We start from the raw sequence: 14855 nt of genomic DNA on the forward strand, positions 1-14855 counted from the left end.
CTGTTCCTCAGGAAATTACTGCTATTTGAATTAAAATGGATTAACTGGGCAAAAGCCATACTATGGAAATTAAATAGATATCATTAAGTAGAATATAATGAGAGGTGCCTTGATTAATCAATTTACAGATACCCTCATGTATTGGTTGACATCCTGTGTGTCTCTGCAACTCTCTGCATTCTGCATTTCTCTAAGAACAGCTCGCTTTAACTTACTGGAGGAAGTATCCAAACAAAGAGTTGCTGGTCCTGTGCAGTGATTCCAGTGCATTATTCTTATTCATGGAGATCTTTCAATCATCTTCTGTCTTTTGGTTCTTGACCCAAAGTATCAGAATAATGTCATATCCAAGCTCCTTTGTAACATTGTCCTGCTTGTATTTTCACCATATATAAAATAATTGTCTTGTCATTTTAAATTCTTTCTCTGGTGTACATTTGATCTAGTTGTTAGTATTTGACATAGGTATGTTGACATTGTTTATTATTTGTTCAAATACAGATTCTGTGGAATTTATATATCTAGATAGCATAGGATATGACCCAAATATTTATTCATATCATAGTGAAATTTCAGGCAACAGATTTCTACATACAACTTCAGAGTAAAGTCCAGTCCAAGTTCCGTAGAATTTACTTTTGAAATAATGATAGGCATTGTTTGATTGGATTGTGCTGTCAATCTCTCTCCCTGTGTATATCTAATTTGTCTCAGCTGAAGTCCCTTTCTGATAGTTATAAGTACATTCTTGCAATACTTAATGTTAATCACATGGAGAAAATATATTTAAAGTTGTTCTAAAAAAAGTATGTTGTTTTATTTGAAATAAATCAATTATTTATTGCCAATCTCTGTGTATGTGAATCAGCTAGGATTTTATTCCAATCTGAATTTTGAGATTGAAAGACAACACAGCTCTAATCAAATTGATTTGAGATTTGATAAAAGATTGACAGGGATGAGGAAAGCAAAGCAGGAAAGCTGCTTTATTTCATGCAAATTAGGAAGTAAAAGCAGAGGTAGTAGATTCAGTGGCTGGCTGGGGAATTCTGGGAGTTGAAGTCCACCCATCTTAAAGTTACTGAGCTTGAGGAATCCTGCTTTAGAGAACATTAATCTTCCATTTCAGTTGGATAGTTCCAGGGTGTTTTCTCCCACATCTGTTTTAACACAAAGATAACAAGAATGTTAAAAGGACAGCAGCCCCTGAATTGTCCCGGCATGGGCCCTATAGTAAACTGTTCCTGAACCAATCTGGAAAGTATCCTACTTCAATTTAAAAATAGAAACTTTTCAAAAATCAAGCTCCTACTAAAGAGTGAAGAATCCACGATCTCTGAGCAACCACTCTGATAAAAAGCTGCCACAAAAATATGAGATTCTGCAAAGCCAGAAAGTCCTTCAAATTTTCAAATCACTTCCAAATATTTCAGAAGCAATTCAAAAATGTTGATTTGAATGGATGATTTGACCACCTTTTCTTTGAATTAAATAATTCAGTCAAAGCTTCATATAGCCTAATACACACTGTCACAAACATCAATCTATAGTTTAGAGTTTGTACTATTATTTGCATTGCAACTGGATATTTACATTGTACCTGTGGCTAGTTCAGATATTTTTTGACCAGTATAGTTAGAGGATTAATTTCCTCTTTATAAGCCAATACAATCACTAAAATAATCTAGAGGGATCCTACTTAGGGTATCATGAATTATTGAGTGACATCTCCAGTAGAATTATCAAATAGCCCTTTTCAACTTTGGTTCTTGATCTTTGGAAGCCTCTTCTTCTCACTAGTAATCAAGGGCACCTAGTTTTACATAATTAAAATCTCCCACTGAAGCTCTATCTTTTTTCCCAAGCAATGCAGACAGCCTTATTGTTATTCAATTCCATTTTTACTATACTTATTTTATATCAACATTTTTAACAGTTGTTTTATTTTAAATGAATAGTACACCATTTTAAGATGTTTTACAGGAAGCAAGATATAAATATACATAATAGAAAATGTTAGTTTTTCCATCCGTAATGATTATTTAAATTAAAGGGCATTATTATTGTTATAATAAAAGATAATGAGTGGGAATAAAATTTGTTAGAGGTTATTACTGTCAAACCTCATTTTAACAGACTGGGGGGAGGGGGTCCATTTCTCATGAATGTCCATTAAATATGAAAATGTGTCATCATGGCAATGTATGTCATTTGTGTAATGACATCATGATGCAATTGCAGAGGATGTTGCAAAATTAAGTTAAAATTAATATATATTTAACTGCCTTGTCCAGATTACTTTAGATGCACCAGGCACCTCTTATTTCAGAGAGATGTCCAGGCAGTTATTTGAACCACTGAACCTGAAGTTCATTAAATGGGGTCTATTAAGTCAAAGTTTCACTGTATATGAATATGGATCCAGGAAGGAAGAAAGGTCCAATAAAGACTACATCTAATATTTTCTTTTAAAATTTTAGAAGAAAAACTAGGATGAATCAAAAGCTTATACATACCTATATGTATACATACCCATCATGCTATTCCATTTTGTGGTGAGCAACTTTATGCAGAGTGAAGAAACAGAGTAAGATGTGCTAAGCCAAAGAAATTAAAAGCATAAGATTTTTTTAAAAAACAAAACATTGTTAAAACTGGCTTTCACCAAACATTCACAATACCATCCATGCCTTTCTGTCCTTGCAAACTATCCTAGCTTCCACCACATCCATACAGTGAGTCTTGTTCTTTGAACTCCTCACTTCTTTCTTTTGAGGATTTTGTGAATTCACTTTCATGCTTCTCCTTTCTCTTGACTTATTCAGTCTTCTTTCATGTATTTGTTTTGTGATTCAGTCCTCATCTGACCAAACTATTTCAGTGTACTTCTTTCATACTGGTCACTCACATTTGTATTCAGATTCATCTAGCACCCATTCATTCTTAACCTATATCTTCATTTTTAGTGCATGCACACACTTCTTAAGTAATTCATTCCATTCAGTTTACTTCTATGTTTCTCCTGACATACCCTACTCTCACTTCCATATAAGTATGCGGAAGCATGTTCTTATACATAGCTATAAGAACATGCTTCCACCTTTCAACAAACATTCATTCTTTGCAATAGACCACAAACTACCCATTACCTTTCTACCAGCATTTGCATGTCTCAAAATTTCTCCATTCATTTCCCCATCTTTAGTAAACATTCTACATAACTACCTTCAACTTTGATAGATTAATTTTAAAGCCATGCCCTGATTGCATCATACAATCTAACTTTTGCTTCAAATCATTCAGATTATCAGCCAACAACGGCCACATCTTTTCCTTACAAAAGTCCATGTGTGCTTTACTTCCCAAATCAACACCAAAACACCACTACAAACATTCCTTATACATTTATCTATGAATACATTAAACAACCAAGAGAATATTGCACATTTGGAGGGCCATAGGATCTCCACCCCTGTTTTAAGACTTCCAAGCAAGTACCTTAAAAATATTCCTTTTTTTCCCCCATGGACAAATAACAGCATTGTATACCTGCTTGGTAGAAGCAGACTGACAGCTTTAGCATTTAAGTGAGCACAATATTGACTGATATTGTGAGGAATGCCTCAGCCCTCCTATTATTACCCTCAGTATGCTGTTGTTTTTATCTAGCCAACAGCTCAAATCAAAATAAGCTTATGGAGGAGTCAGTAACAAGCAACTAGCATTCACACCAATCAATTTGTAGGGAGGTGGGGAAAGGAACACCAAGCTCTGCTTCTTCCTTTACAGTTGATGCTTTGTTGAGAAGCCATGTGAGCAATCCCCACGAGCATATACTGTTCATCCAGTCATGTTTCCAATGAGTAGCTGGCCACTGCTTCTACACGTGAGTGCCCATAGCTCCTGATCCTATACGTTTACTCCATAGAGAAGAAATAATAGCAAATATTTGCCAGTAGTATTTGATAATATTTATTTGACTGTATGTAACTCAGAGCAATTCAAGTTCAAAAGGACAGGAAATATTTGTTGCCTAGTACATATGGTTTTGTTAAAGATTAAACAAACTGTAAATCAATACAGGGTGCTTCATTAGTGAAGCCATAATATTTTGAATATCATAGCTTCGCTTTTAGCTGAAATGATACAAAGGATTTAACTCTTCAAATAAATACACTGAGTGCTGGTTAGGATGGATTAGCATGGATCTGAATAAGAGGTAGACGACTTTCTTGTATGTGTAGTAAGTTTTTTTCTACCATGTAAAGGATCAGTTTCCAGGAGTGAACACAATGCACTTAATGCCAACTGACAATTCTGTATGAATCACAGCTCCATTGCACTGTGATTGTATGGTTACTTATGCAATTTCAAAGCCTTTGGACAGAACTTAGCCTCCATCACTTCAGTGCCAACTCAGGTTATGTGAGTCCCAAACCTTTACTTACTCTGCTTCACAAAATAAAAGCTTCCCAAGACATTTCTGTGCTATAAGCATCCTTTATTGTAACAAGACACCTCATGAAGATACTAGTTGCTAAATATTTGACTCTCTTCTTTCCACTGCCATTCCAATTCTCTGTTCTTATGGTGGGTGGGTGTGGTGGGGGGGAATATGTATGCACACCTGTTATACAGGGACATAATATCAGGTGGAATTGGCCATAATGCAAATATCTAATTAGGGATATTTCCACTTCTGTTGCCCGAATAGACTTCTCTGGAGAGATAGCCAGGAAGAAACATAGCAGAGAGAGTACTGATAGACTCCTACTAATCCCTGAGGCCACTGTATGTGAGGACAGGGAAGCTGCGTTACCTGTCACCTGCTTGGCAGAGATGAGGGCAGGGTTTGTTCAAGCAAGTGCAGAACTTGTTGTTTACTTAACAAGGTTGGCAGCTGCTGCCTCAGAGCAATTAAAAGATACATTCAAGAAGAGGTTGCCAGGTGCTCTCCTGGCTGTCCTATCTGCTGTTACAAGTGGGGCAAAATTTCATGTAAATACTTGCCCAGCATCCCAGGCAAACCTGAGCTAATGGGAGGTTATATACCTGCCATTAAGCCATTTGTAGGCTTAGCTGACAGCTTTCTGAGCTCAGTAGCTGTCATGGTAAAAATTTCAGGTGATAAGAGACACTGGGAAAGGCGGCCTTCCCCTCCCCCCCAACAGGTGTGAGATTAAAAGGGTTCTGAAATCTCACAATAATGGTAGGCATTGCCATTTCTGTACAATAGTGACATCTGTTCCACTGGTATAGGCCAGGCTAGCAAAACCACTTAAATCCTGCAGAATAAAGAGTCAGGGCTGGTACTGGTTACTTTTACTAGTTGGCCACCCACATTTTTTGTTCCATAAGGTGGCTCTTTTCCCAGAATTTTCTAAGTGGATACTCTGTCCTAAAGCTACAGGATTTAAAATGGTTAAGTTTTAAAATATAGCTCTGGAATTACTAATAAGCGGTACAAGTTACTTTACTTTATAACTTAAATATATTGTATCATACTATATTATATTTCAATATGGTTTTGACATTTTGTTTAATAACTGTTAAGATTTCCAAACTTTTATAAAGTGGGCACTCTAACAACCATCACTTGGATAATCTTCCTATAGGGAATGGGACATCTCCCTCTTTCTCTCTCTTAATTGCGCATTTTCATGCGAAATGGAACTTCCCTTCATCTCCTCCCTCCTGTATTCCTTCTCCATCTTCTGTTCCAAATTCTCTGGGACAGACTTGTATGAGGTGGGGAAAGCTATTATGGCACTGGTCTGTCTATGTTATTATTGGATAGAGTGTGCCTTTTGTGACAACCCTTGTAATGAAATGAATATGCAGCTCTTGCTCATGTATTGCGTAGAAGTATAAGCCTCTTTTGTCAGACTAGCACTTAGTTTTCAGAAATGCAATGATCAAGTCTCACAATGGTTATGTATCCACTTGTTGTTGTTGTTTAGTCGTTAAGTCGTGTCCGACTCTTCGTGACCCCATGAACCATATTGCGCCAGGCCTTCCTGTCCTTCACTGCCTCCCTGAGTTTGCTCAGTTTCATGCTCATTGCTTCAGTGATGCTATCTAACCATCTCATCCTCTGCCGTCCTCTTCTCCTTTTGCCTTCAATCTTTCCCAGAATCAGGGTCTTTTCCAAAGACTCCTCTCTTCGCATTAGGTGACCAAAGTATCTGAGCTTGAGCTTCATTATCGATCCTTCCAATGAGCAATCAGGGTTGATTTCCTTTAAGATTGACTGGTTTGACCTCCTAGCAGTCCAGGGGACTCTCAAGAGTCTTCTCCAGCACCACAGTTCAAAGACATCAATTCTTCGGCGCTCAGCCTTTTTTATGGTCCAGCTCTCACAGCCATACATTACTACTGGAAAAACCATAGCTTTGACTATGCGGATCTTTGTCGGCAAGGTGACGTCTCTGCTTTTTAATATGCTATCTAGGCTTGCCATAGCTTTCCTCCCAAGGAGCAAGCGTCTTTTAATTTCATGGCTGCAGTCTCCATCTGTGGTGATCTTGGAGCCCAAATAAATGAAGTCTGTTACTGCTTCCATTTCTACCCCTTCTATTTGCCAGGAATTGATGGGTCCAGATGCCATGATCTTAGTTTTTTTAACATTAAGTTTCAAGCCAGCTTTTGCACTCTCCTCTTTCACCCTCATCAAGAGGCTCTTTAGTTCTTCTTCACTTTCTGCCATTAGGGTGGTATCGTCCGCATATCTGAGGTTGTTGACGATTCTCCCTGCAATCTTAATTCCGGCTTGTGATTCTTCCAGTCTGGCATTTCTCATGATGTACTCTGCATATAGGTTAAATAAGCAGGGTGACAGTATACAGCCTTGTCGTACTCCTTTCCCTCTTTTGAACCAATCGGTTGTTCCATGACCACTTCTAACTGTTGCTTCTTGGCCTGCATACAGATTTCTCAGGAGACAGGTAAGGTGGTCTGGTACCCCCATCTCTTTAAGAATTTGCCACAGTTTGTTGTGATCCACACAATCAAAGGCTTTTGCATAGTCAATGAAGCAGAAGTAGGTATTTTTCTGGAACTCTCGTGCTTTCTCCATGATCCAGCGAATGTTGGCGATTTGCCTCTGCCTCTTCGAAACCCAGCTTGTACATCCGGTAGTTCTCGGTTCATGTATTGCTGAAGCCTATCTTGTAGGATTTTGAGCATAACCTTGCTAGCATGTGAAATGAGGGCAATTGTGCGATAGTTTGAGCATTCTTTGGCATTGCCCTTCTTTGGAATTGGAACATAAACTGACCTTTTCCAATCCCGTGGCCACTGTTGCGTTTTCCAAACTTGCTGGCATATTGAGTACAGCACTTTAACACCATCATCTTTTAGTATTTTAAATAACTCAGCTGGAATACTGTCATCTCCACTAGCTTTGTTGTTAGCAATGCTTCCTAAGGCCCACTTGACTTCACTCTCTAGGATGTCTGGCTCAAGGTCAGTGATCACACCAGCGTGGACATCAGGGACATTAAAATCTTTCTTGTATAGTTCTTCTGTGTATTCTTGCCACCTCTTCTTAATCTCTTCTGCTTCTGTTAGGTCCCTGCCTTTTTTGTCCTTTATCATGCCCATTTTTACACTAAACGTTCCTTTCATATCTCCAATTTTCTTGTAGAGATCTCTAGTCTTCCCCATTCTATTGTTTTCCTCGATTTCTTTGCATTGTTCATTTAAGAAGGCCTTCTTATCTCTCCTTGCTATTCTCTGGAAATCTACATTCAGTTGCTTATATCTTTCCCTTTCACCCTTGCTTTTCGCATTCCTTCTTTCCACAGCTATTTGTAAAGCCTCATCAGACAGCCATTTTGCTTTCTTGCATTTCTTTTTCTTTGGGATGGTTTTAGTTGCTGCCTCCTGTACAATGTTACAGACCTCCGTCCATAGTTCTTCAGGCACTCTGTCTACCAGATCTAATCCTCTAAATCTATTCATCACCTTCACTGTGTACTCACAAGGAATATGATCTAAGTCATACCTGAGTGGTCTAGTGGTTTTCCCTACATTCTTCAATTTAAGCCTAAATTTTGCAGTAAGAAGCTCATGATCTGAGCCACAGTCAGCTCCTGGTCTTGTTTTTGCTGTCTGTATAGAGCTTCTCCATCTTTGGCTGCAAAGTATATAATCAATCTGGTTTCGGTATTGACCATCTGGTGATGTCCATGTGTAGAGTCGTCTCTTGTGTTGTTGGAAAAGAGTGTTTGCTATGACTAGCTTGTTCTCTTGACAGAACTCTATTAGCCTTTGCCCTGCTTCATTTTGTACTCCAAGGCCAAACTTGCCTGTTATTCCGATTACTCCTTGAATTCCTACTTTAGCATTCCAATCCCCTATGATGAAAAGGACATCTTTTTTTGGTGCTAGTTCTAGAAGGTGTTGTAGGTCTTCATAGAAGCGGTCAACTTCAGCTTCTTCAGCATCAGTGGTTGGGGCATAGACTTGGATGACTGTGATATTGAATGGTTTGCCTTGGATACGCACTGAGATCATTCTGTCGTTTTTGAGGTTGTACCCCATTACTGCCTTTCCGACTCTCTTATTGACTATGAGTGCAACTCCATTTCTTCCAAGGGTTTCTTGCCCACAGTAGTAGATATAATGGTCACCCGAATTAAATTCACCCATTCCCGTCCATTTCAGTTTGCTGATTCCCAAGATGTCGATGTTCAATCTTGTCATCTCATGTTTGACCACATCCAGCTTGCCTTGGTTCATAGTTCTTACATTCCAGGTACCTATACAATATTTTCTTTACAGCATCGGACCTTCTTTTCGCTTCCAGATACATCCACAGCTGAACGTCCTTTCGGCTTTGGCCCAGCCGCTTCACTCTTTCTGGAGCTACTTGGAATTGCCCTCCGCTCTTCCCCAGTAGCATATTGGACACCTTCCGACCTGAGGGGCTCATCTTCCGGCGTCATATCTTTTAGCCTTTTAACATTGTCCATGGGGTTTTCTTGGCAAGGATACTGGAGTGGGTTGCCATTTCCTTCTCCAGTGGACCACATTTTGTCAGAACTCTCTGTCATGACCTGTCCGTCTTGGGTGGCCCTGCACGGTATAGCTCATGGCTTCACTGAGTTACGCAAGCCCTTCGCCCCGACAAGGCAGTGATCCATGAAGGGGATGTACCCACTAGGTGACTTTTAAAAAAAAACCAAAACACTATTACTCGCTCAATCAATCCAGAGTCAGTTGGAGTCAGGTGACATCCAAGCTGAATGAATGAATGAACAAATAAATAAAATCATTGCTTAAATTAGAGCAATACTGAATTACTGACCATATCTGAACTGCACTGAAAAGATTCAAACGCTGTTCCAGAAATAATGAAAATGATGATTAAATGAATGGCGCAAAGTCATACAATATGGAGTGGGTTTTGAGTTTCTTTTGTTAGGCTATAGCTGTATGTTGTCAGGTCAGACCCCAAATCTACTACAGTTCACTTTCTCCTATTTTTCCTTCTCACAACCTGGGACTTCCCAATAAAATGAATTAAACAGTAACAATGATTGATGCCAATTAGGTTACTAATTACTGGAATCAGATGTGAAACATCTTGTCATAGTGAGCAAAAGACTGCCATACAAGACATGATCACTGTGACACCTTGATTTATTCCTGTATATAATGTCACTATAAACTTTTCTTCCTTTTCATTATCATAACACATCATCTATTGCATGAATTCAAATCATCATTTGTAAATTCTTGTTACAAAATATAAGAACATTCTGAGACAAATATATGCCACTAAAAATCTTTTTCAGAATATACATTCAGGCTATGTGCTGATATAATTTGCAACAAGAATACAGGAAGAGGGAAGTCCTTGAGGGAGTCTTCATGCCGTACCTGGCTCTTGAGTGTCTCCACAAATGTTTGTACTGTAACTGCCTAAAGGTTGGTCTATACTCTGTCAGATAATTGTTCTCAAGGGGGGAACCTATCACTTAAAAGACCTGGAGCACAGTACAATGTACTGGGTTCCAGTTTTACAATCCAACTCCTCTGTTAGAATGGAGAGGGACAAAGATTAATTGTGTTGCAAATGCCATTTAAACATATCTAGAAAATATTTTCCACATTTTCTATAGAAAATGGGAAAAAATGCTTGTCAATTAATCAGTGGCACGCTACCTACAAAATATATATCTGATATAAATATTTATGAGGTGTATTATGTTTTGTATGCTTATGTTTATGTATGCATATTATGATTCGTATGCTTATGTTCTCACATAAACATGTAGATCTGTAAATGTATTCAGACATTGTTATTAGGATGGCTATGTTTGCTCCTTGTAGAATTGATAGATGATGATAGATAGACAGAATGTCTCCCTCTCTCTCTCCCTTTGGCACATCAGATGGGAAGGTGTCAAGAAGAAGGGAGATTCAATGGAGGGAATCTCATGATAATGATCTATCATGGGAAATCCCAGGTCCTCAAAACTGCCTTGTGGAAAAGGAAGTAAATAGTGTTTGCCTTTCTGGCATGATGGAAGGGGTAAAAAGCAGGGGAATCCACCAGTCTGGGGCCATGATAATCTGGACCAAACACCAGCCATCACCATGGGCAAAGTAGAGGAAGCTGTTGAAATCAGGAAAAAGAGTTCTTAAGCCGGTTTCTTATTCAGCCAGTTTATGTATGGGAGTCAAGCAGTTTGAGACTGTTTTTGCAATAGTCCAGGCATGATAAATGCAAAGCTCTTCATAATTAGACAAATCCCAAATTTGGGGAACACAAGTAAACAACATGTTTCTTCCCCAAACCCTAGTTCGGGTAGTAATATCTAACCAATACAGAACTGCAAGTCGACATGTTAAAAGCTATGCAGTAACATTCCTTCCAATTTGTTACATCTCCAACATAAAAAGGATCATGGCAACTTTTTAAAAACATCCTTTAAAGAGTCCAGTAAATCTGTAAGGAATTTTTTGCTGACCCAACTGGGATTTTAAATGATAAGAAACATATTTAGTCTTTCTCATGACCTGAAATTGTTGATTTTGCAAAATAGGATACTCCAGTTCACTATTACAGATTTCTTATGTATTGCCCACTTTATTGGGTTTTTTTTTTAATGTTTTAAATATTGAATTGTTGCCTTAGTTTCTATAAAAACCTTCTCTAATACGCTCAGAGCTACTGGAATTTTAAAAGTTGCTAAGGCATCACAATTAAACAAGGAACATAAGAAATGTTTTAATTATATATTGCTACTTGGGTTTTTTTTTGATAAACTATATTCCTTTTGTAATTCTTCAGAAGTTTTAAAGTTATCATTGCTTATTAAGTGACCAAGAATAATTATCCCACTTCCAACCCATGTTGCCCCCCCCCAAAGTTTTAAATAAAGACTTTTTCCAAAGCATCAGTTTTCTATGAGAACCAAAATCAAATTTTATTTTATTTTCCAATACGACTCAAATATATCTCACCAGATTAAGCACTGGAAAATTCATGAAGTCCTTGACTTCAAGGGTACTAAACAATAGCTTTCAAACTGAGTCAATAGTATATATTCAATATCAGTTTCATTCCAATACATTATTGAAGTTAATAAATTTAGTGGTAGTTGAAGTTAATAAATAAAATATTGAAGTTAATAAATAAAATAGTGGCATATTTCAAAATCAGGAAACTCAAAGCCACCAGTATTTGAAAACCAGAGCTTTGAAAGAGAAATCCAAGTATTTGTACCTTTCATAAGAAGTTAACCATTAACTTATCAATCTGTTTGAAATACACAAGTAGAAATACACAAGTGGAACCAACATCAGCAAGGCTCTCAAAATATATAGGTACTTTATAACCAATTGGCATAAATATTCCAATTTATTGTGTATTCAGAATATTTACCATATTGTTGTTCCAATTCTACAAATCAAGGTAAAGATCTTCAGTAATCATTAAACAAAGCATATCACAATGTACATTCAGATTCTGCTCCATGCACCTCCTGAATATCACCAAATTGTCTAATTAATTATTAAAAGAGACAAGGGATCTCTTCGGTGTATTCAGTATCTCATTTTGATTCCAGAGTAGATAATTCCATTTGTAATTACCCAACAAAAGGGATTAAATCATAAATTTTAATCCAGGAAATAAATTCTGCAAGAAATCCATTTTTCTTTGCAACTTGCTAAAAAACTCAATATGAACCACATCTATCTACATATCTATCTGTTGTGTCTAATGAGGCTAAAACAGCTGTTTCTTTTTTTTGTCAGCATACCATGCTAATACATTTATCAAACACCTGATATGATCAAGAGGTTTGTCAACCTTTCATAAAACCAGGTTTTACTGAATGAATTATTGAGGGTAATACCTTCTGTAATCTCCCTGCCAAATCTTTGAATCAACTTTTATCAAACATATTGGTTGATGAATTGCAAAATTCATAGAGTCCTTTACTACTTTCCAAATAACTGTTATGTTATGTAAGCCTCATAATATGTTGCAGGTAGGGTTCTTTTTCAAAAAAATCCTTATACATCTCTAACAGAATAGGAGCCAAGCTTTCCTAAATGTTTTATACCACAATAGGCATATAACATCTGGCTTATTTTATTATTTCAGTAGTGTCAAATCCTTTGAATGGGCAACCAAGATTTCTGAGAGTTTTATCTCATTTCAAAAGGCATACCTGGGTATTTCTTAATTTATAGAGTATAAGCCATTATAGAACTCGATAAATTTGGAGTTCTTTATTATAATCATTATAAGTTATCCCCCCATCAATATCTGTCTGTCCATCCATCCATCCATCCATCCATCCATCCATCCATCCCCCCATCCATTTATCATATGATTCTGAGCATCTTACACTCCTAAATCAGTACAAGAAAACAACATAAACCATATTCAATATTTAAAATAATTGTCTCATATATCAAAGAACTGTCAAATCACCAGTTAACGAACACTGTCCCTGAAAGAAGGATGACAACTTCCAACACATCATTTCCAAATGGCTTTCTGAAATCCTAGTAGGATGAGAACTAATCTGATTTCACAAGAACTGCTGTGTTAGAGTAGGGAGACAGGTATTGTAGGAATTGTCTTCTGATAATTTACCAAGTTTTTCTCACTGTTGCTATTACCTCTGTTTCGATGCACTTTAATTAGTATTCAGTATTCAAAGCATATAATTGAACAAGCTCCAATTTAAGTAATCTAAAAGCATAACACACAGCTAGAATGAAGTATATACATTCAAGGCTTGTTTTATTTCCTTTTCTAACTTTCTGTAATGTGATTCATTTTTTTCCTCTGAAAGACATAGGGTATTGATTATGTATAAATGCATCCCAGACAATTTTCCAATAGTCAAATTTCTATTTATTTGAAAGGGTAAAAAAGCCAGGTATGTCTTTTTTGTTGTTTGAGAAGCTGAGGATTGTTTAGCAATAAGATATTAGAATGCCACCTCCAGTAACTTTATAGCTCCAGAACACTACAGTGTTTCTATTATTCTGGTTATTAAACTTATTTCCTTCCAACTTAAACTTTTACATTTGACTTATAGCCTACTTTAAACAGCCCTATTGAATAGAATAAATGATATGCTCACGCTGTTGTCCATGCAAATGTTTGCATAATGTTATGCCACTCAACTATCATAGCTAAGTCTTTGCTGCTATCTACTGATTGTCAGGAATTTTGCAACCGAGATTTGAAAGCCCTATTTATAGCTAAGGAAGACCTGTAGAAAGTTGGTAGCCTTCAGTGGTAGTAGAAAACTGCAGCAGACTCTCTTAAGGATAAATGAACATTTTATTTCAGTCCAAGACCAGATCATGAAAGCTAAAACAGGTAAGTACAATCTGAGAACAATCTTATTAATTAAATAAATAACCTACTTCTGTGGTCAGGTCTTAATGTAACAGAGCCTTTTGGCTTAGGCACAGAATTTAGCAATTGTGTAGGTGATTTCAGGGTGCTTAAGTTTTAGGGTATGTTGTAACCACCATTGGTCACAATGGCCAAGCTGTCTCTCTGGTAAGGGTAGGATTAGTAGCAAATGCAGTTCCTTCTAAAATCCACACCCCCAAAAAACATGTTCTAAGGCTTCAATTTCAGCAGAGGCCACGGGCATTCTGTGTGTGAAAATGGGATTTGATTACATCTTTCATCTATGCAATGGGTATTGAAATGTGCTGTAAAGAAGGCCCAGCAATATTGGGAATAAGATAATGCATATAGATATTGTGTAGGTTGCAGTTTCCTTGATATAAAGGAGTATAAAGTTGCTATAGCTTTGGGTCAGCTGCAAGGTTATTCTGGAGTTACATATCTTCTAGTCTTTGGTGGCCTTCTTTGAATCAGGAGACGTACCCAAATGGAACAGCTTACTAAATAAAGTTCTGCATCATTTGGAGGTCCTGTGCTAAAAACGACAGGATTAATGAATCTTCAGTTGTGTTTTGTCTGGTTTCTCATTGCATTTCTTATTTTTAGCTTCTGATTTAGGTTCAAATCATCTTGGAGACTTATTAACAGGTGTTCAGAACTGGAGCTTCAGGACTGCCATCAGGAAGCTATATGGGTGGTCCTTGACTTATGACCACAATTGGGACCAGAACTTCCATTGCTAAGCAATGCGGTCATTAAGTGAGCCATGCCTGATATTTTGAATTTTTTTTTGCTGCAGTCGTTAAGCAAATCATGTGGTCATTAAGTGAATCACATGGTTAAGCAAATCTGGCTTCCCCCATTGACTTTGCTTGTTGGGAGCCTTCTGAGAAGGTCTCAAATGGTGATCATGTGACACTGGGACGCTGCAACTGTCGTAAATACATGCTGGTTGCCA

The 14855-nt window shown here is 37.3% G+C and overlaps 1 long non-coding RNA gene across 1 annotated transcript; it reads right to left on the reverse strand.

Moving 5' to 3' along the window:
- Window positions 1-547: 547 nt before the first annotated feature.
- Window positions 548-3907, reverse strand: LOC112541917 (uncharacterized). Its single transcript, XR_003085857.2, has 3 exons — window positions 3550-3907; window positions 2517-2597; window positions 548-1160 (listed from the first exon to the last, which is right to left on the reverse strand). It is a non-coding gene; the product is annotated as an uncharacterized LOC112541917 (long non-coding RNA).
- Window positions 3908-14855: the final 10948 nt, after the last annotated feature.

The sequence above is a fragment of the Python bivittatus genome, unplaced genomic scaffold (assembly GCF_059951505.1).
Source record: "Python bivittatus isolate LINGU-HERP-01145 unplaced genomic scaffold, Pbiv_v1 ctg000840_np1212, whole genome shotgun sequence".
Lineage (NCBI taxonomy): Eukaryota > Metazoa > Chordata > Lepidosauria > Squamata > Pythonidae > Python > Python bivittatus.